The sequence below is a fragment of the Fukomys damarensis genome, unplaced genomic scaffold (assembly GCF_012274545.1).
Source record: "Fukomys damarensis isolate Sample0158 unplaced genomic scaffold, DMR_v1.0_HiC HiC_scaffold_9, whole genome shotgun sequence".
NCBI classification, from domain to species: Eukaryota; Metazoa; Chordata; class Mammalia; order Rodentia; family Bathyergidae; genus Fukomys; species Fukomys damarensis.
Genome location: NW_022900921.1, coordinates 20431133 through 20451235, shown reverse-complemented (window position 1 = coordinate 20451235; position 20103 = coordinate 20431133). Strand labels below are relative to the sequence as shown.

The 20103-nt window shown below is 42.3% G+C and overlaps 1 pseudogene; it reads left to right on the top strand.

Moving 5' to 3' along the window:
* Positions 1-5164: 5164 nt before the first annotated feature.
* Positions 5165-10369, top strand: LOC104860996 (annotated as a pseudogene).
* Positions 10370-20103: the final 9734 nt, after the last annotated feature.

Below are 20103 nucleotides of genomic sequence, written 5' to 3'. Positions count from 1 at the left end.
TTCATGGCGCTACCTGGCACCCGGGGACGCGGGGCTGTGGGGTGGGACGGTTGTCAGGGGTTACCGGGCTGGGGACGGTTGTCAAGGGTTACGGTCGCTCGGGCGGTTGTCCGGGGCTGCCGTTGGCGCTGAGCAGGTGTCGGGGGTCGTCCGCGACTCCAGGTGGTTTTCCTGGCGGGGGACAAAGGTTAATGCAGCGTTGTGCTCGCGATTAGCAGCAGCTGGGCCGGGTGGGCGGAGGTCGGGTCCAGCTCTAGCGCAGGCCTGCAGCCCCGGAGCCGCCCTTTGACGCACGGACTGGCGTGATTGCATCACACCCGTTTGGGCGACCCTGCGGCCCCGGAAGGTCCCACACACACACTTGCGCGCAGACGCAGCCTGCCCATCTGGAACCCTTCCCAGTCTCCCTTCCCCACTTTCTGCTTTCTCAAGGACCCCTGGTCCCGCGGGCGGCTGGCGCCTCTGTGGCACAGGACACGAGACTGGGGTTCAGTCCTGGCCACCTGCTTGCTGTCTCTTCTCGGGGGAAGCTTGCCTGACTCTGTCCCTGAGAATCTTGTTTGAAGTGGGGTAAGTTTTTTAACTAAGTCTTATCATCTATCTGTAAAATAGAACCTATCTCAAAGGTTTGTTATGTAGCCCTTACACTTACCCCAGCCATGTTAAATGCTCTATTAACGACCCCTCTCTTGTTTGGATTTTCATGTATTTTTTTTAATCAATCCTTTTATTAAAGTGTACTTCACATACAATAAAACGCACCAAATTTTTGCTTTCATGCAGATATTCTGACAAGACAGTTAAACAACATAGCTATATCTTGACATAGCTACTCTATTCCGAAAAGGTTTTTTGTGTTTTTTCTTTTCGGCTCTGCAGTCTTGGAGTTCAAACCCAGAGCATTGCACATACAAGGCAAGTAAGTGGTCTACCACTGAACCACAGCCCTAGTCCTTTTAAAAATCTTATTTTGAGCTAGGCATGGTGGCGCAGGAAGGATCGTTGTGAGTTCGAAGCCAGCCTAGACTACATAGCAAGACACTGACTCAAATTTTGTTTTCCATTATTTTGAGAAAACTCTCACTAAGTTGTTCAGGCTGGCCTCTACTTGTTATGTATCCCAGGTCGACTTTAAATTCACAGTCCTACTGCCTTGGCCTCTCAAGTACTAGGATTACAGTTGTGCACCACTACGGTTAACTACTTTGAAAGTTTTATCCTAAAGAGATTCAAGAAGTGAGAGCGAATAGAGCTGCAAGAGAGAGCGTTATGATAGAGGTAGTGATGGTGCTTATCATCATGGAAGTAGTGGAGGAGGTGAAAAAGTGAACTCACCCAAGAGATAGTTATAAGATAGCATTTACAAAACTTCCTCATACATTGTATATAGGAAATCAGAAAGAAGAAAGTTTAAAGACAGGGACAGCCAAAATATCGTGACTTCCCTGATGTGGATAATAGCTTGCAAGCTCCAGTTATAGTTACTTTCTGTTTAATTCTGCTGTACTCTGTGAAGTGTACTAAGTCCCAGGAACAGTACTGGGAATATTGATCAGTGGGAAAGTGTTGACTCATTGGTGCAAATGGTGATATACATGCCACTACTCTAAACGTGTAAGACATTTCAGTGGGAGCCACGATGTCATATTTATACTGAACATCTCCCTCTCCCTCTACCCCTCGTCTTTATCTCTCTTTCTTGACAGCACCAAGGACAGCAACAAACGTGACAACACCAGCCTTTCGTGTTTCGTCAGCACCATGGACAGCCACAAAGTTGGTGCCCTTTTCACTACTGTTGGTTGTTTTGGGGCCAAGCTGAGGGCTCGGCCTGTGGGTACGTGGTATAAGCAGCCGAGAGAGCTCCTTAACAGTGGAGCTACGTGCCTATTTCAAAGAGACAGACTCATCAGGCGGGGCATACTGAATGCTCCACATGAGCACGCAGTAAAAGCTTTTCTTCCATTTCGGTCTTCATCTCTTCCTGTCTTACATTCATTAAAACTAGCTCTGGTTTTCCTTGAAGACTACAATGCCTCTTTAGAAAGGGCCAGAAGACTGCAGACAAGGCGACTGAGGATGGATGCAATGTATAGTTCCTGCGATGAGTGGTTCATATAAAATTCTATACTAGTGGTTTCTGCCCTCACTATAAATTGAGGTATATTTTTCAAAAAGATGAGCTATGCTTGTTACCTTGGTTTGGATTCCCCCTAAGAATCAGGCCTTGTGGTGCTTAATTTTATGTGTCAACTTGACTGGGCCATGGATTTCCCAGATATTTGGTCAAATATGATTATTCTGGATGTTTCCATGGGGTGTTTTGATTGAGATTAACATTAAATTGGTAGACTTAGAGCAGGGTGTTCTTCATTATGTTGGGTGAATGTCATCTAATCAATTGAAGATTTGAATAAGATAAGAGGTTGTTCCTCTAGAAGAGAGAATTCTCCTACCTAACAAGCTTTGAACTGGTACATCAGCTGTTCATACCTGATAACCTTTTAATAGGGACAGTGGCCTTGCACAATCCTATATATCCTGCAAGTTCTGTTTCTCTGGAGAACCCTAATACATCCTGAGAAAAGGATTTGGCTCTAGGTGGCTTATCTGGGAAGTAACCTCAGGAAGCATATGGGGGGATGTGGAAAGGGTGCATTGAGCAGAAGAATACAACAGCTGGCTACTGGTACTCTTTCGGGAGCAATTCTACATAATTTGGGGGAAAATCATTTTATGAGGCCTAGTTCTCCTGCCTGCAGGCCAGCTATGGAATGTTGAGGCATAACTCATTTGGGCCCCCAGTCATAACTAAAACCTCAGGTCCAGCGATGCTGTGATGCTCTAGGACAAGATTACACCAGCTAAAAACATCCTGGGAGGAACAAAACCATCTGCATAGTTCCTCATTGTTCTAGGATTTTCACTGCTGCAGCCGCTGCTGCCCTCTGAATCATCTTTTACATTTTTTACTCTCCCAATGTACTGAACTCTGCCCTGAGTCATCTGTTACATTGGTTTGCTCCTGATGGACTGAATAAAGGTGTGGCAAGCTTGGGGACTTTTGTCTTTGCTGTCCAAAGCAGGGTGGATCAGGCCAAAGCTCAGCTTCTTCTGTAAGTCATATTTCTTCTACTTTTCCTGCCTAATAAGTTAATTCACCTATGCTGTTGTGGCTCACAGGAGACTAGGACTTGCTACAGAGGTTCTAGTAATGTCCCCCTCCCTGTTCCCTACAGTGCTCTGTTGTTCCTCTCAGGAACTGTGTAGAACTCAATCAGAACTGTCCTCCTGCAGGCTGGGAGCCTGGAGAATTAACTCATTATTCCTTCCCCTCGTGTCACCAGTTTTTGCTGGATCACTAACTCCCTTGCCCTTCAAATTGTTCCCACAAATGATCCAGCAACTCGCCCTGATGATGCAGTGACCACACAGATGATTCAGATGTCACACTTGACATAAAAGACCACTATTGTGCTGGAAATTGCTTACCAGTACTGCAAGGAAGCTCAGATGTGGGCATAGGGAACATGAGCAAGGCATCAGTGGTGCCTGCCAGGATTTGAACAACTCATATATAACCAGAATTTTGTAACTTTGAAAATCTGCATGAGCAGGACTTCCAGGAAGATGGCAGAGTGTTTCTCAAGATTCAAAATCCAGACAGTAGAAAACAACAACTTGGGGAAGAAAAGGTTGGAGGAGGTGAATCCCCAGGACCCAGACAGGAGCTGAAGGGAAAACTGGAGTCTACAGAGAAAGTGATGAGACAGACCTCAATACAGAAAAAGGAGGGGGAAATCCCCAGCTCCTGGCTCATGGTGTGAGAGAAAATTGCATCTATAGAGACACAATGAGAGGGATGACTCCACAGGCCTCCAGAAAGAGATGTACCAGTGGAACAGAGAAGTAGATGTGGGTGCTACAACAGCTTCTGAGTGACTCCAGTCTAAGTGACTGTTATGTCTCCTGGAGAGGGTGGTTGACTGGATGCCATTTTAGGGAGGGGCCAACAGAACCCAGGACTCAGAGCAGCCATGGGTTGGCTTTGTCTCAGGGCTCTCAGTGTTGAAATCCTAAAGTGACTGGGTTAAGGACAACTGTGGGACATAACTAAGGTCAGGGAGCCATCAAGAGACACCCAGAGTGTTGCAGGCTGAATGACTCTGGCCCAACCCTACAACCAGAGGCCAGGATCAGCCTGAACTTCTGTGGGTGGAACTGAAGGCACTAGAACTGGCACCTCATCCTAACCCTACTAAAGGCTTACTGGAATCATGCCACACAGATCTGGGCTCTGTCTGCCTCCTTTGTCTACCAGTGACAGCAAACACTTGCTTTTAATTGGACACTACCACAAAACTGTGAACCCTAGAAGATAACCATAGACTTGAAATCTAGAGAAAAATTTCTGTTTGCTTTTGGTTTCTTTTCTTCTTTTCTCTTTATTGTTTATCTTTGTTTTTTCATGAGTGTGAACATTGTTTTTAGTGGGGTTTTTTGTTCTTGTTTTTCGTTTTTCCTTCTTTCCTTCCCTCCTGTGTTCTTTGCCCATGTCCCAAAGCTTGGGTAATCATCCTTTGCCCTTCAGCCTTACTTCTAATCTTTTTCCCTTCTTTAATTTGTCTATTTTTTCTCTTATCTCTTTTCAATTTTCCCCCATGAGAGTGAAATTGCTGTACTGAGTGGATAGTTACTATATATAAGTTTCTGATTTGTTTTAGAGTTTGTTTTATAACTATAAATCTTGTACCTATGGTTAAAGTTGGAAAATTAACAGTTATCACAATTTGTCATTTTCTGTTATTATTGATTACTACTTTAGCCAAGGTGACATAGTGGCTATGATCAGCTGTTTTTCCTTGTATGCCAATACCGACATTGGGAATCACAAACAATACCATAAAAAGAAAAAGCCAAACAGTACTATCGTACAGTACCAAAAAGAATTGGGTGATAGGCCAAACAGGCAGCCACATATCATCTTTAATAAAATGAAGATGTAGGATCTTGGGACAAACTCAAAAGCCAAAAGCCAGTAACACCCAGAAGGAATCTCTGAAAAGTAGTCATTTCCTAAAAAAAAAACCCAGAGCTAGTAGCATTTACAAGCATCAATATTGAAAACAAATTTTAAAAATATACAGTGAGAAAACACGGAAGCATGATGCAACTCCAGACATCCAGCTCACCTAAGGTGAATCCAGGGGACACTGAGGTGGAAGAAATCAAAAGCCAGCCAGGTGAACTTTCTGAAAAGGTAGCAGTGGAACTAGCAAAGCAGATGAGCAAGTCTCTAGAAAAAACAAAGCAGATAATTATCACACAGATAACTACAGAGAGAATGACCATGTTGAAGGACATGGTTAGGAAACTAGAGCAGACACAAATTTTTAAAAAATAGAGGCACTTAGGAAAATAGTGCAAATGCTGAATGCCCAACATAGGAAAAAACCGGATTCCATGAAATAGATCCAAACAGATATCAAGGAGATTAAAAATTCTATTGAAAATTTATGCGGCAGAATCAAGCAATGTGAAAATAGAATGTCAGATTTAGAAGAAAGGCTTGCGGTTAGAGATCATCAAATGAAAGACTTCTTAAAAATAGCAAGGGACCATGAAAAATCAATCCAACAGCTGGTGGACGATGCAAAGGAAAATAATATAAGATTAATCAGAATCAATGAAAAATCAGAAGGGAGCAGAAAGACATTTTTAAGAAATCTGTTCACAGCATGGAACAAGAATATGACATACAGATAACCGAGGCATATAGAACTCTAATTAGCTATAATTATAAAAAACTACACCATGGTATATAATAGTCAGGATTCCAGAAATTCAACATAAGAACAGAATATTAAAACTTGTTAGGGAAAATAAACAAATCACCTATAAAAGAAAACCCATAAGAATCACAGCAGACTTCAGTCATGGCAGTATACATCATTATTGCAAGGAGAGTTTGGAGTGAAGTATTTTAAGCCACCCCCCCCAAAAAAGCTCTCCAACCCAAACTGCTGTGCCCTGCAACATTATCTTTCAGAACTGATGGAGAAATAAGATACTTCTATGACAGTGAACAGCTAAAGAAATTCATGACCAAATCAGCCATCCAGAAATTGCTGAAGGATATCGTAGAAAAAAATAATGTTGGATGTGGTGGCACACACCTATAATCCCAGCACTCAGGAGGTTGAGGCAGGAGGGTCGCAGAGAGTTTGGGGCCAGCCTGGACTACACACCGAGTTCAAGGCCAGCCTGAACTATGTCAAGATTCTGTCTCAAAAAAAAATTGACATCCAAGACAATAATTTCACAAATCTTAATAAAATGTATCCACCAGGCAAGGCAAGCAATTAAACAGAAGGGAAAGAAAGGGAACCAACAACAGAAAAATGATGACATTTCAGTTGTAACTATCAATGTGAGGGGTCTCAGTTCACCAATCAAAACAAACAAATTGGCAGAAGATCAAGAAACAAGATCCAACGACATGCTACATCCAAGAAATACATTTATCTCATAAAGAAATTCAAAGACTGAAAGTCAAAGGATGGAAAACAATTCTTGATGCAACAGGAACCTGGAAAAAAAGGAGAGGTAATTATTCCATTTGCAGACAAAGTGAATTTCAAACCAAGCCTGATCAGAAGAGACAAGGAAGGCCGCTACATACTTGTCAAGGGAATAATCCAAAAGGAAGAAATGACAATCATAGATATATATATAGATAGATAGATATAGATATATATATCTATATCTATCTATCTATATATATATATATATGCACATTCATGATTATAGCAGCACAATTTGTTATAGCTAAATCTTGGAAACAGACCAGATTCCCATAAAATTCCCATCAATGGATAAAGAAAATGTGGGGTTTTTTAATGCAATGGACTACTATACTGCCATAAATAAGGATAAATGAAACATTTTCAGGTAAATGGATGGACCTTGAGACCATACTTTTAAGTGAAATGAATCAGACACACATGTTTAAATATTACATAGTTGTTCTTGTGTGAGAAACCCAAAGTGTAGAGTAGGTCCAAAATGGATGATAGATATTGGGAAGTAGGGAAAAGTTTTCAAATGGGAAGAGAAATGAGGGAGGAGGTAAGGAGAAGGGAAAGGGAGGAATAGGGAAAAAATAAAAAGAATGTAAGGAAAACAATAGCGACAAATTTTTGTAAGAAGAAGAATTGAAGGGAAGGGAGAGAATGGGGAAAAAAATAATTAAAATAGGGTATGTACAGGTACAGTGTCCTACAATGAATGTGATCATTATGTACATCAAAAGTGCACCAATAAAAATAATTTTAAAAATCCGCATGAGCTCACAAAGCTTATTATCCAAGGAAAGAGAGTCCCATCATAAATGTACCACTGTTACACTGTCAGGTACTTCACTTAGCTGTAAAACTGTCCATCAGTTGGTATTTTATTCTCTGGTATGCAGTATAATGGAAACTTGCACTCAACATTGGCTTGTTTGTTTTGTGATGCTGGGGGATCAAACCCAAGGCTTTATGCATGCTATGCAAATGCTCTACCACTGAGCTAAACCCCCAGCCCTGCAGTTATATTTGAACAGTTTATTCTTTGCTGTTGTTCAGATTTTGAAAGCCCAGCTGCCTACAAAGAACCTTCTCCAGTATAGCTCCAGACTACTAGAAGGTGATTCAAATCCTAGACCAAGGGATCTGCCAAACTTCCACCTAAAATAGATGCAAGGATCCTGTTCACCACTCCAGGTACAAGCCCTGGTAGAGGTCATACTTTTTAACAGATTCTGTCCTTTCTCATCACCTTTGGTCCTTACTCTCCTGCCTCACAGTACGCATCTCTCAAACCCTGGCCATGACTCTGAAATGGACTGAGCTGGCCTTTCTGTTCATTTCAGAACTCACACTCTCAAGGACATCATGCATCCCTATGCTGTCCATTAGATGGAATTTATTGGGAGGGGTGGCTAGTGATTGATTATAAACTCTTAATCCAGGGGGCAATGTCTTCATGAACTTAGTTTTTACCACTTGAGAATAATTACTATAAAGTAGTATCTGCAGAGGGCCACCTTGCTGGAGCAAGTTTTCCAGATAATCTTCCTGTTGCTGTCTCTATCTGTTTCATCATGTCACATGTTTAATTTTCAACAATCTGCTGATGGTTCCAGAACCACTGTCCCACATGGTATGGAAGACCAAGGTGGCTTTCTCAGACTTTCTCCCACTACCTCATTGGTGATGACAACCTTGGAACCGATGGAAACCGATCTTGCAATCTTGCTTCTGACCAGAGGCAGCCTTTCCCATGGTCCCGAGGTCATGGTCATGACTTCCCCAGAGGCATTTTTCTGGCTTTGGTTCTGAGCACCATTTGTTATAGTCTGGTTCCTGGGACGTCACAGCCCAGGGAGCAAGCAAAAGTGGCAAGGATGTAAGTCCAGTTGAACACGTTCCTCACATCTTGTGGACGCTCCAGGGCAGGGAGTGAGGCCAAACATTGATGTGATAAGTGGGTTGAAAGTGTCTACAACATTCTTTCACTAAAGTGTTCCTCTGGGCCCACTATAACACGGAAATGTGTCTCATTCTTGAAGGATTTTTAATCAGTCAAGCCCATCTCTTGAAGATAGTTCCTTAAAAAGATAAATTGGTGCTATGAGCCACACATCTTCCTTTAACAGCCCTTAGGAACAACTATAATCCCTCGTACTTGTCTGTATCATTGTCTTGCTATTCATTGTAATGGGCTCCATGGTGATGGCCATAATTACATCCACATCTCAGCAAATAACATGAAGTGCATGAGTCCTAGCCAGACTTAAAACCATGCATGAAGAACTCTGTTCAATTTTTTTTTCATGTATGATTCCAGTAAATTTCCCAAGGAGCAACTAGCCATAATTTAGATAAAAGCCAGCAGATTTAGGTAGAAGCCGGCTGTATAACCCATCCTCACTTTCATTAGAACTTAAAACATTCATATGCAAAGAAGCTTTTCCTACCTTTTATTTATTTTGCTTCTGTCTTTGTTTTGTGGTCTGGGATTTGAACCTGAGAGCACTTCGCTACATCCTTTTTTATTTTATTTTGATTCAACGTCTTACTAAATTGTCTTGGCTTGCTTTAAACTTAAGATCTTCCTGCCTCAGCATCCTGAGTAGCTGAGATTATAGGCGTGTGCACTAATATCACAGATGAAAGTTACTGTTTGTTATGGTTTGTCCCTCCACAAATTATGTGGAAATGTAATCCCCATTGTGAGGTATTAAAGGGGTGGAAACTTTATCCAGTTATGGTGTTAAAAAATTATAGTGTTCAGAAGCTGGGTGTGGTGGTGCATGCGTGGAACCCCAGCATGTGGAAGGCTGAGGCAGGAGGATTGCCACGAGTCCGAGTCCAGCCTGGGGCACATAGTGAGTTTAAGGCCAGCCTGAACTATAGTGTTCCAAGATGTTCTTCCTGGAAGAAGATTAAAGTAGTCAAGGTGGAGGGCCAGAGATTTAGTTCAGTGGCGCTGCTATGCCCAGCACTAAAAACACAAACAAACAAACAAACAAAGGTGGAGCTCCATGATTGAATATTTGTGGCTTTATAGAAATCATTCGCCATTCCTCATATTTAATTAACATCACTGACGTTTAAAACAAGATTTCAAATGTTTCTTTCAAAAATCAATTTAAATTATTAACATCAAGCAGCCTCCGTCTGGAGGGCCAGGGCGGGAGGCGGGAACCGGAATCTCACTGTTCCCGCTGTCCCACAGGGGCGTCGCTGAAAGCAGGGAGGCCCCAGAGGGCCTGAGCTTGGAAGAGGGAGGGAGACCCGTAGGATTCAGAGGAGGAGATCTGGAGTCGGCCAGCCTGGAGGCCGAGACTGTCCGCGCCCTGTGCCGCCAGATTCTCCATCAGTACGAGAGGCTCTGGGTCCAACAAAACCGGGAGGATGTACTTAATGCCAGCGACAAATTAACAGAGGTCCTGCAAGAGGCCAGCACTATTTAATGGAGTGTCCCGAGCAAGAGAAGAAGTCCTAGGTGCCCAGTTTCTTGTTCTGGCTTCAGATTTGGGCAAAGAAAAAGCAAAGCAGCTATGCTCTGATCTGAATTCATTTGATATGTTAATATATGCTGCTGCTGTACTGACTCAAGATGGTGCAAATCCGGGAGAACCGTGATGAAGAGAGTTCTGGTTCTGAATTCATAGTCTCTGACTCCTGGAAAATATCAGGCAAAAATAGCAGAAAACACCTTTAAGAAAACCATACATTCCACTTTCTGATGGGCTCAATACAAGGAGAGTAACCTGTGCCAAAACCACTACTCAGACGCTCAAAAATTTTGGGATGAAACAAGAATAAATAAAATAGGTTAAATAGTATGGGAGAGGGCTGGGGATTTAGCTCAGTGGTGCCACCGCCTGCCTCACAAGCCCAAGGTCCTGAGCTTGATCCCCGTTAGCAAAAAAAAAAAAAAAAAAAAAAAAAAAAAAAAAAAAAGCATGGAGAATCTTACCAAGAAGCAACAGAAAAAGAAGTAATCTTGGGGTTATTGCAAATGTATTTTCGAGAAGAGCCTGAATCTCCAATATCCTTTGTGACTTTGTGGCTGATCCACATTCTCTCTCCTATACAGTGGGAAGCATGTTTCATGTCTCATTTATTATTTGGGATGGTTTTGCAAGAATAACATTTGATCAAGACCGGTTGCCGATAATAGAGCCTGCTAATTAAGAAACAGGAAAATGACCATGACACCACATTAGAAATCAAGCAGTTATAGTTTTGAGTTATCATGACTGGGAGGAGGTTGTGAAGATCTGAGATTTCTGAGCCTTTGATTCCTTTTTTCCAAAAAGGAAAGCAGCACATATTGTATATATTGTATGATTAAACATTTTAAAACACAGGTTGTTTTTAGTAAAATGTAGCTTTTGACAGTTAATGAAAATCTGTCATGGTTGTTTATGAGTAAAAGAAATTCACTGTCAGAAAAAAATTATTAACGTCAGAACACATGTTACTTCACTTACATTGACAAAGTTATTTATAAGTTTATTTAGCTTCAGTTACCATATACAGATCACGTGTGCCATAAAATTGGACATTAAACAAACATTTAAAATGATTATTCCACATAGAAAAATACTTCCCATAAAGCTTCTTGACTAAATTATGGATCACACAAAGCTGAATGGAATACATGATACTCTAAAACACAGATGCCAAAAGATCTTGTGACATCTGTGTGATGGGTTTACATACAGGTAATGCTATCTCTCTCTATTTTTTTTTTTTTTTTTGTACCAGGTATCAAACTCAGGACCTTGCACTGAAGGGGCAGGCAAATCCCCGGCCCTGCAATCTTTAAACTCTTAGTATGTAATACTACATTTTACTTTAAAAACCTAGACACATGTAGGATTTTTTAACAGATTACAAGCTTGATGTGAGACAAAAATCTGAAATGGTTTCCCTAAGCCAAGTACTAGTTTTAACTGCATTAAAAGTGTGTTACTCCATACTTAATATGTAAGGTTATATCTATGTGGGTTTGATTACAGAAACTAATAAAGTATTCTCTAAATAATGAAAAAAGGAATAAGATAAGACTGTAAGAGCAAGAAGCAATTTCAATATGTTCAGGGACCATTTTCATCTCCAGAATTAAGGATTATTTTGATGTTACATCATTACCTTTTCTCTTTTACTTTGCTTTTTAGGTTTATTTTAGGATTCCCTATTTTTAATGTTCATACAGAGATTTCTTTAACTGAAATACCGAATAGTTTCTTTGATGTGAAAAACTATAATAGTACACAGGATCCTAACGAGATAATTAATAATGTGAAATAGGAAGTAAAGGGCTAAAGGTGTAAGAAAAGTGGGAAGGGTGGGGGAAAGGTAATAAGGGAGAGGAAAAAAATATGAGAAACTGAAAAAAATGGAAATAAAGTGTTTGTAAATGGGGAGGGGAGGAGGGGTTGAAGGGAGGACAGGGACAAGGGGAAAAATGAGAATCAAGACCTATTATGTAAAGGTACAGAATCCCAATGATGAATGTAATTGTATTGTATACCTAGATTGTACCAATAACCTCAATAAAAAGAAAAAAAAAGTGTGTTACTCCAATAAAGCAAGATAGTAGACACACCATACTGGGCCTATCGGGCAAACTCTTGGTATGATATGGTTATTGTTTAAGTCAGGTATTTGGGACATGTCAAAGCACAATTTGTGTACAGAAATTTCTCTATTCTTAATGTATAACTAATGAATTTTGAGGAATGTATTCAAACAATCACGCAATACAGTCACAATAAAGATAAACATGACAGCATTTTTATCATCCAGAGATGTTTCATTAACCCCAGTTTTATCCAGTGTAGCCCCTTTGTCCCCAGTTCTAGCAACCACTGGTCTGAATTTTGCCACTATAGTTTTGCCCTTCAGAATGTCATGTAAAAATGAATCCTGCAAGCCGGGCGTGGTGGTGCACGCCTGCAATCCCAGCACCCGGGAGGCTGAGGCAGGAGAATCCTGTGAGTTCTCAACCAGCCTGGGCTACATAGTGAGTTCCAGGTCAGTCTGAAGTACATAGTGAGACCCTGTCTCAAAAAACAAAAAACAAACAAACAAACAAACAAAAGAATCTTGCAGTGTGTTTCCCACTGGGTGTGGCTCCTTTTCGCTCAGCATAATGATGTGTATTCAAGGCTCACCCAGGTCGTTCCCTGTGTCAGTAGATCCAAATCTTCCAGGTAACTGAGCAGGTGAGCAAGTCAGGAGCAAGTGCAACCGCCTTAGAGTTCTTCCCCAGTTTCTTATTCCAATCTTTGATTTCGAAGTACAGAGAATTAAGTAATTCAAATTGAGGGAAAACACATTTTCCTGAGGGCAAACTACTAAGTTTGGTCAGAATCACTGGGTGGAGTGGACGGAAACTTTTTGAGGATCACATTCCTCATTTTGGAGGATAAGAAATGGAGATTCAAGGGCTAACGTGGCTTGTCCACGTTACAAATCTACCACCAAAATTCAGAATTTATACCAATTTTGTGAGTCTGTTTGTGCCACTATATGTTACTCTTTCCAAAGGACTATCTGTATTTACTTCATGAAACTCTAGGCCAGTATGAATTTACAAATAACAAGACAAAGCAAATTTGTTTTTACCTTAGATTGACCCTATGTCCTCACATCAGCCTCAAAGAGATTTCTGTGATCCAAGTTAACATTATTTAACCAATTTTTTAGGACAGTTAAGGCTGGACACTTTGGACTGACACTGGGCAAGGAAAAAGTTGACGACTATTGGCAAGAATTAACACAAAATTACACTGTTGATAGAAATTACTTTGAGTGACCCTCCTGTGATATTTTTCTTGTTCTAGTAAATGTTGATTGTTCAGTGAGGGAAAAAAAAAACACCAAGATGACCCTTAAATGATACTAGATAACCTCTCATTTACTCCAATATACTCAGAATAATTGCTCTATGACTAGTATATATTATTAGTTCACATCTATGCTTTCTAAGAGTTTGCTAGTCAGAGGGAAAATCCTAAACATAGCCATAAAGGTAAAAACAACACATTTGGACTTCACTTGTTCTCACAACTTCTCTCTGGCCCTAGAAAGCACAAAATAGCCTATTTGTGACTTCCTTTTTGCCTATATGAGTTCTCGAATCTTTTAAGGAACTGTTCTGTTACATTCAAAGCCTAACAGAAAACTGCTCTTTCTTCACCCCCGAATTTCTTGGTGATCTTACATAACCCTGCAGTTTAGCATCATTGATCACTTCATTTATTAGCACAAATTTCCAGGGGTGAGGGAAAACCAAAGGTTCCCCAGAGAAGATCCCTGAGTAAAGCAGACCTTGGTGCCTTTATCCCACTGACTCCCAGTCATTCCAGTTGCCTTTAGAACTTCTTCCAGTTTCAGATGACGGAGAAGTAAGTCAATGGAAACAAAAATCTAAACTGCTAAAACATGAAATGTATGATCAAAACACAGTAAATGTTCAAAAGTGTTTTTAAAAAATGGTTACAGTAAAAGACACATCGCCACTGCTCTCCCTCACTTTGAATACACTTATTTCTTTGTCCTTGTCACCTTCTGCACCAGCTCTGGAAGTCCTTTTCATGCCTTTAGTTACACTGTTGCGGGTGACACCATGTCCTAAATCAATTCAGAACGTTTAGCTTTCATAGTTACAGTGGACCCTTGACTTGTGAACTTAATCGGTTCCTGAGGTCTGGTTGTAACTAAGTCAGTATAGCTGAGATCTGGATGTTTCCCTGGGTATACACTGTGGATAACAAGAGGCAGGTGAATCTTCCATTACCCTAATTAACCCAAGTTGTTTTTATGTCAGGCTGGCTGTAACTTGAGGGTCTGCTATATTTTCACTTTAGGGAAGAGCCAGAAGTTTCCGGGTACCAAATCCAGTGAATCAGGTGGGTGAGAACACACTATTATGATTTTTTCCTATTTTCCAATGCATGGCATTCAGCAGTAATATTCACCATATTTGTGATCATACCTTATGAACATGAAAGAGAACTTCCACAACTGCTTCGAAATTGACAAGGATGATGGGTTAAGTGAGAGGGAGAATTTAGAAGAGAAAGAATGGTAATGTGTCTTTTACTGCAATAACTTTTTCATTTAAACACACAGTATTTTTTCATTAGCTCATAGAAGTCTGGGCAGGGTTTGGTGGTACACACCTGTAACTGCAGCACTCAGGAGGCTGAGGAAGGAATATCACAAGTTTGAGGCGAGCCAGGATTACACAGGGAGTTCCATATACTTTATAATATATAGATACTTTATCTCAAAGCAAACATTTTCTTAAGTGCTGTAATCCTGCGACACTACATGGTACCTTCACTGAAATCTTTTGGTTAATTCCCTTGCTTGCAAAATGAAATTGCTGTTCTCCAAAAATGTGCAGGTACCTCAACATGACATTTATTTAAACAACAGCATTGAGGTCTTCTTGTGTTTTCTGGAAGAAATGGACCCCAAATCAGTGGAATATCCAGCTTGTCTTCAAAGGCTTAGGTCCCCAGGAATCCTCAGCTCCTAGGTTCCTGAAGGTCTTGGTATGCGCTGCACAGGACTCATGTTGTGCAAAAAAGAGCAGCTGCCATCTCTCTCGGTCAGGTACAAAGCTACGGGGGTAGGTGACCCCAGTATGGGCACAAAAGGGTGGCTTGAAATCTGGCTGGTCAGAAGGGAAAGGAAGGAATTGGAAAAGTAATAGAGGAGACAGAGGAGGAAAGGAAGATGAGGCAGAAAAAAAAAAACAAAAAAAAACGTGGTGCCTCAAGGCAAACAGATACAGGTTCCTATCCTGGCTCTACAAATTATTAGCCATCCCTTCATTGATATAATAACACATATAAATGTCCCTTGGTTTGTGGTTACATCCAGGTAAACCCATTGTAAGTTGAAAATATTCCAAGTCAAAAATTGGTCTGATGGACCTAACCTACTAATCGTGCCAGTTTAGTGCTTAGAACCCGATAGTATTAATTGCTGATCCTCTTGATCATGCAGATGACTTGGAATTGTGGCTTCCTGCAGCTGCCCTGTATCATGAAAGAGAGCTTATTAGTAACTGGGAAAAAGATCAAAATTCAAAATCCAAAGCCCGGTTTCTGTTTGAATGCACAGTACTTCTGCACTGTGTTAAAGTGACAAAATTGTAAGTTGAACCATTGCAAACCGTGGACTATCCACACTCGCAAGGTTGTTGGAATGATTGCAGAGCCATAATAGCTGCTCAGTAACGAGTAGTTCTTAGCAAAGCTGTTAAGTCAGGGCAGGTGCAGGGGGTTTATGATGTTGACAGAATGCCTTGGCTGTGAGATATTAGCAAGTCTTTCTGTAAGTATTTTCACAACGTCTTAAGTAGCCAATATGTATTTACCAAGCAAGAACAGGGCTGAGAATGTAGCTAAGTGATAGGACTGCCTACCAGGTACAAAGCTCGGTGTTTATTTCTTCCTCCCCTGCCTAATCCTTTCTGTTATTCACTCTCCTTCTAGACAGATGTCTGAGCTTTCCTGTGAGTTTTGCAGTCTGCCAGGCAAACGCAATGATGAGCACCAAGCTTTGGGCCTAAGTGGTTGAAAAGGATGGTTTTTTTCAAGGGGGAAGGTAAAGACTCTTGGCAATGGAGAGCACAGGATTTGCCCAGATCTCACTAACTCAACCCTTGATTTTAGAATTCGTCACAAAAGAAAGTCAGGGGGCAGTTTCTCTGCTAGATATGGTGCATAATTTTTCTGAGGCAGGTGTGAAAATTCCTAAAGGAGGCCAGGTACAGTGGCACAAGCCTGTAATCCCAGCACCTTGGGAGTTTGAGGCAAGAGGATGGTGAGCTTGAGCCCAGCTTACACAAATTAACCACTTAATAAGACCCTATCTCAAAAATTAGAATAGGCCAGGGTCGCTTAGTATGAAGGCCCTAGATTTAATCCCTAAGGTACTGAAAAAAAATCTAAGAAAAGATCCTTCTAAATTCCGGTACTGAGATAAGTGATTTTCCCCGCTATAATGGTCAACATAATCCTGGGAAGTGGCTATTACTATTGCCATTAAAACACATAGGAAAGCTCATGATTGGAGAGGGGGAAGTCACTTTTCAAAGCCAAGTTACAGTCTGTAATTGGTAACTAAAATTCTTCACATATCTACTCAGAATCATCTCAATCATTTGTCACAGTAGCAATAAAAGTGGAGACTGCCATTCTGAACACTACACATATATTTGAAAAATAGAAATATATATTATTTATATTCTCATTTATCCTCCCGACAAGATGCTAAGAAATTAACATTCAATGTCACAAAACTAATACCCGGTGAAACTGGGGTTCAAATCCATATTAATCCTCCCACACGGCTTCACATCTCACGTGCATTTGTCTCTGTCTCTCTTCTATCCCACTCTCTTCTGGAGCAAAACACTCTTGGATATCAGAACTCCAGATGCTTTGCCCGCAAAGTAGCGAGCTGGGTAACAATTCAGCCCACATCCTGCGGACTCCTTCCTAGGAGGGTGTTCTCCCTTGTACAGAGTTATGTTGTCATAACTTTTAGGCCGGTTAATTTTCTAGTGTTCATTCTGTATTACCAAACGCAGCCACCTCATTGGTAACCAGTGTTAGCAAGGGCACGGGGTTACGGGAGTTATTTTACACTGTGCTGGGGCTGTGGAGCTCACTCAACAGGGCCACTTCTTGGTATTCATGGAAAGGATCCTGGATTTGTACGGATTCAGCTTTAAAAAGTTTACTACAATATCATTTGAAGAAAAGCATAAGAAGTAAACTCAAGGGCTGGAGGTATAGCTCAGTGGTACAGTACTTGGTTAGTGGGAGCTAGGCCTAAGTTTAATGGGGCAGGGGCAGCTGAGAGCCAGCTCAGGGCCCTGTACCTGTAGTCCCAGCACTTGGGAAGCTGAGGTGAAGGAATCACTTGAGAGCCCAGGAGTCAGAGGCAACCTGGGCAACACAGAGATACTCCATGTCCCCCCACCAAAAAACAAAGGATAAAGGTCAGTGTTAAGCAACAAAGAATTAACACATTCAATAGGAAGGAAAAGTGCAAAGGGGAAGGGGAAGTGGGAGGGGTAGGAGAAAGGAAAGAAGGGAATGGAATTAATATGAGAAAATAAAAAATGGAAACACAGTCTTTGTAAATATAGAAGGGTGGAAGATTTGAAGAGAGGGCAGGGGAATTGGGAAAAAATACAAAACAAGATATATTATATAAAGGCACAGATTTCTAATGATGAATGTCATTATATTGTATACCTAAAATGTACCCATAAAATTAGTTTTAAAAAATAACTCAAGGTTTACAAAGAAAAAAAAAAGAATTAGCACATGTGAGTTGGGTGGGGTGATGCACATATGTAGGACTTATTACTTGGGGGAGGAGGCAAGAGTTCAGAGCCAGCTTGGGCAACCTAATAAGACTGTGCCTTAAAAGAAAAAAAAATCGGGCTTGGTGGCGCACACCCGGAATCCCAGCACTCTGGGACACAGAGGAAGGTAGATTCAACTTTGAAAGGCCTCAGTGGAAGGGAGAGAAAGAATGTCGCTAACTTAGTCCCTCACTAGGAATATGGCAGAGGGTGATCTGAACACAGCAAGGGTTTCCCACGGGGTGGTCTAGAAGAGGGTGTCCCCCTGAGCACCCCATATGCAGGAAGCACTCACAGGGCATTAGGGAGCCTCTGCCTGGGCTGGAGCCAACACAGAAGTTCTGGCCTGCCACTCCCAAGGTCCCTGTGGCCTGTCTGACCTCTAAGACTTCCCTAAAGTGGGTCCTGACCCTCCCTTCCCCAGGCAGAGTACAGGGAGAAATTTTGGATAGTTTTATCCTGCCCCTTCTTGCTAAATAGACAACTCATATTTTCTTTTAAAATTATGGAAATGTTTGTCTACAGCTCTCTTATGCGCCTTACCAGGTGAACTATAGCTCATTTGTCTAGTTTAATCTATTTATTCATACCTGATCTGGTTCACAGAAGCACTTAGGCCGGTATGAAAGGTTCTGCCTACATCTACCTGGCTGTTTTAAAATACGAATGAAACGTCTCTCCCGGAGACTTCTCAATACCCTCACTCTTGTTACACCAGGTCTTTTGCAGCTGGGCTGGGAGCGCCTGGCTGGCTGAGACCTGCTTTCCAGGACCCAATGGGAAGCCGAGTGTGGGGAGTGTTCAGCTGGTGTTCATCAGCTACACGCTGCGTGGACAGGCTCAGCTGCAGCATGGGAGGGAGGCCAGGCTCTGGCGGGATCGCTTGCTGTAGTTCGACTGTCCTTCCCAAATCTCCTGTTGGAATTCAATCCCCCGCGAGGTGTTAAAAGGTAGGACCCGTGGCGGAGGGCCTTTGAGCAGTGATTAGGTTAAGACGTGGTCATGAGTGTGTGGCCTGGCGACTTCTTCCTAGGTTCATCCGAGGAGGCAGACCCAAGTTAGCGAGCTTGTTGTGTCTTGCTCTGTGCTCCACCGCCGTGGGACTCCTTCGAGTCCCCACCGACGTGAGGCCCTCGGCAGATCGTCCCAGCCTCCATAAAGGTGAGCCACAGTAAATCTCTTCTTTATAAAGCGCCCCACCTCTAGAATTCTGATGCAGGAGGAGGCAGGCTCAGGCTTTTGCTGAGGGGTGGGTTTTAAACTGCAGCCGAAACTCCCACTCCCACAGCTCTTGGATCCCCTGTGGAGGAGGAGCTGCTGTCACTGTCAGAAATAATGCAAATCTGAGGCCCAAGCCCTGTGCCTGAGGGGTGCAACCACACTGAGGGAGAGCCCTGAGTCCCCTGGCCTCTGCTCTCCTCTCCGGAGTGTGTTGTTCATCTCCCTGAAGGCCAAATCTTCCTCGTGTTCAGCTGGGTTGCCTCAGGGAACAAACCAGGAAGTGCCGTGGGACTCTGAGTGAGGGCTTCCTCCCCACCAAGCATGAGGAGACGAGGTACAGCAGGCTGCAAAGTGTCCTTCGGAGGTGGCAATCGGGTCCTGATTCCCACAACCTGCACCTGTTACCGCACTTGGGAAGTGAAGGATGTTCGGAGGTCAACAGTTTGCAGAATTACCAAGTGTAATCACCTGGCCATGTCAGACAGAGGCTAAGGAAGCTTTCACAGGCCAAACAGAAGGCAGTGCAGCTAGAGGCAGAGTGTGGACCGGCAGGCTGCACGGGTCAGGAAGGCTGACGGCCAGTAGAAGCCAGAACAAGAAAGGGAAGGGTTCTCCCCGAGAGCCTTTGATGGGACTGCAGCCCTGACAACCCTGTGAGTGCGGGCTTCTTGCCTCCAGACTGGAGAGTAAATTTCTGTTTTAAACCACCAAGGCAGTGATACTTTGTTGGGAGCAGTAAGTATGCACTAGGGAGGGTGTTAGGAAGGAAGTTAGTTGGGCGTGGTGGTACCGCCTGTCATCCTAGGCCCTGAGGCAGGAGAACTGCAACATCAAGCCCTGCCTGGGCAACTTATCAACCTAGAGACACTCTGTCTCAGAATAAAATATTAAATGAGGGGCTGGGGATGTAGCTCAGTGGGA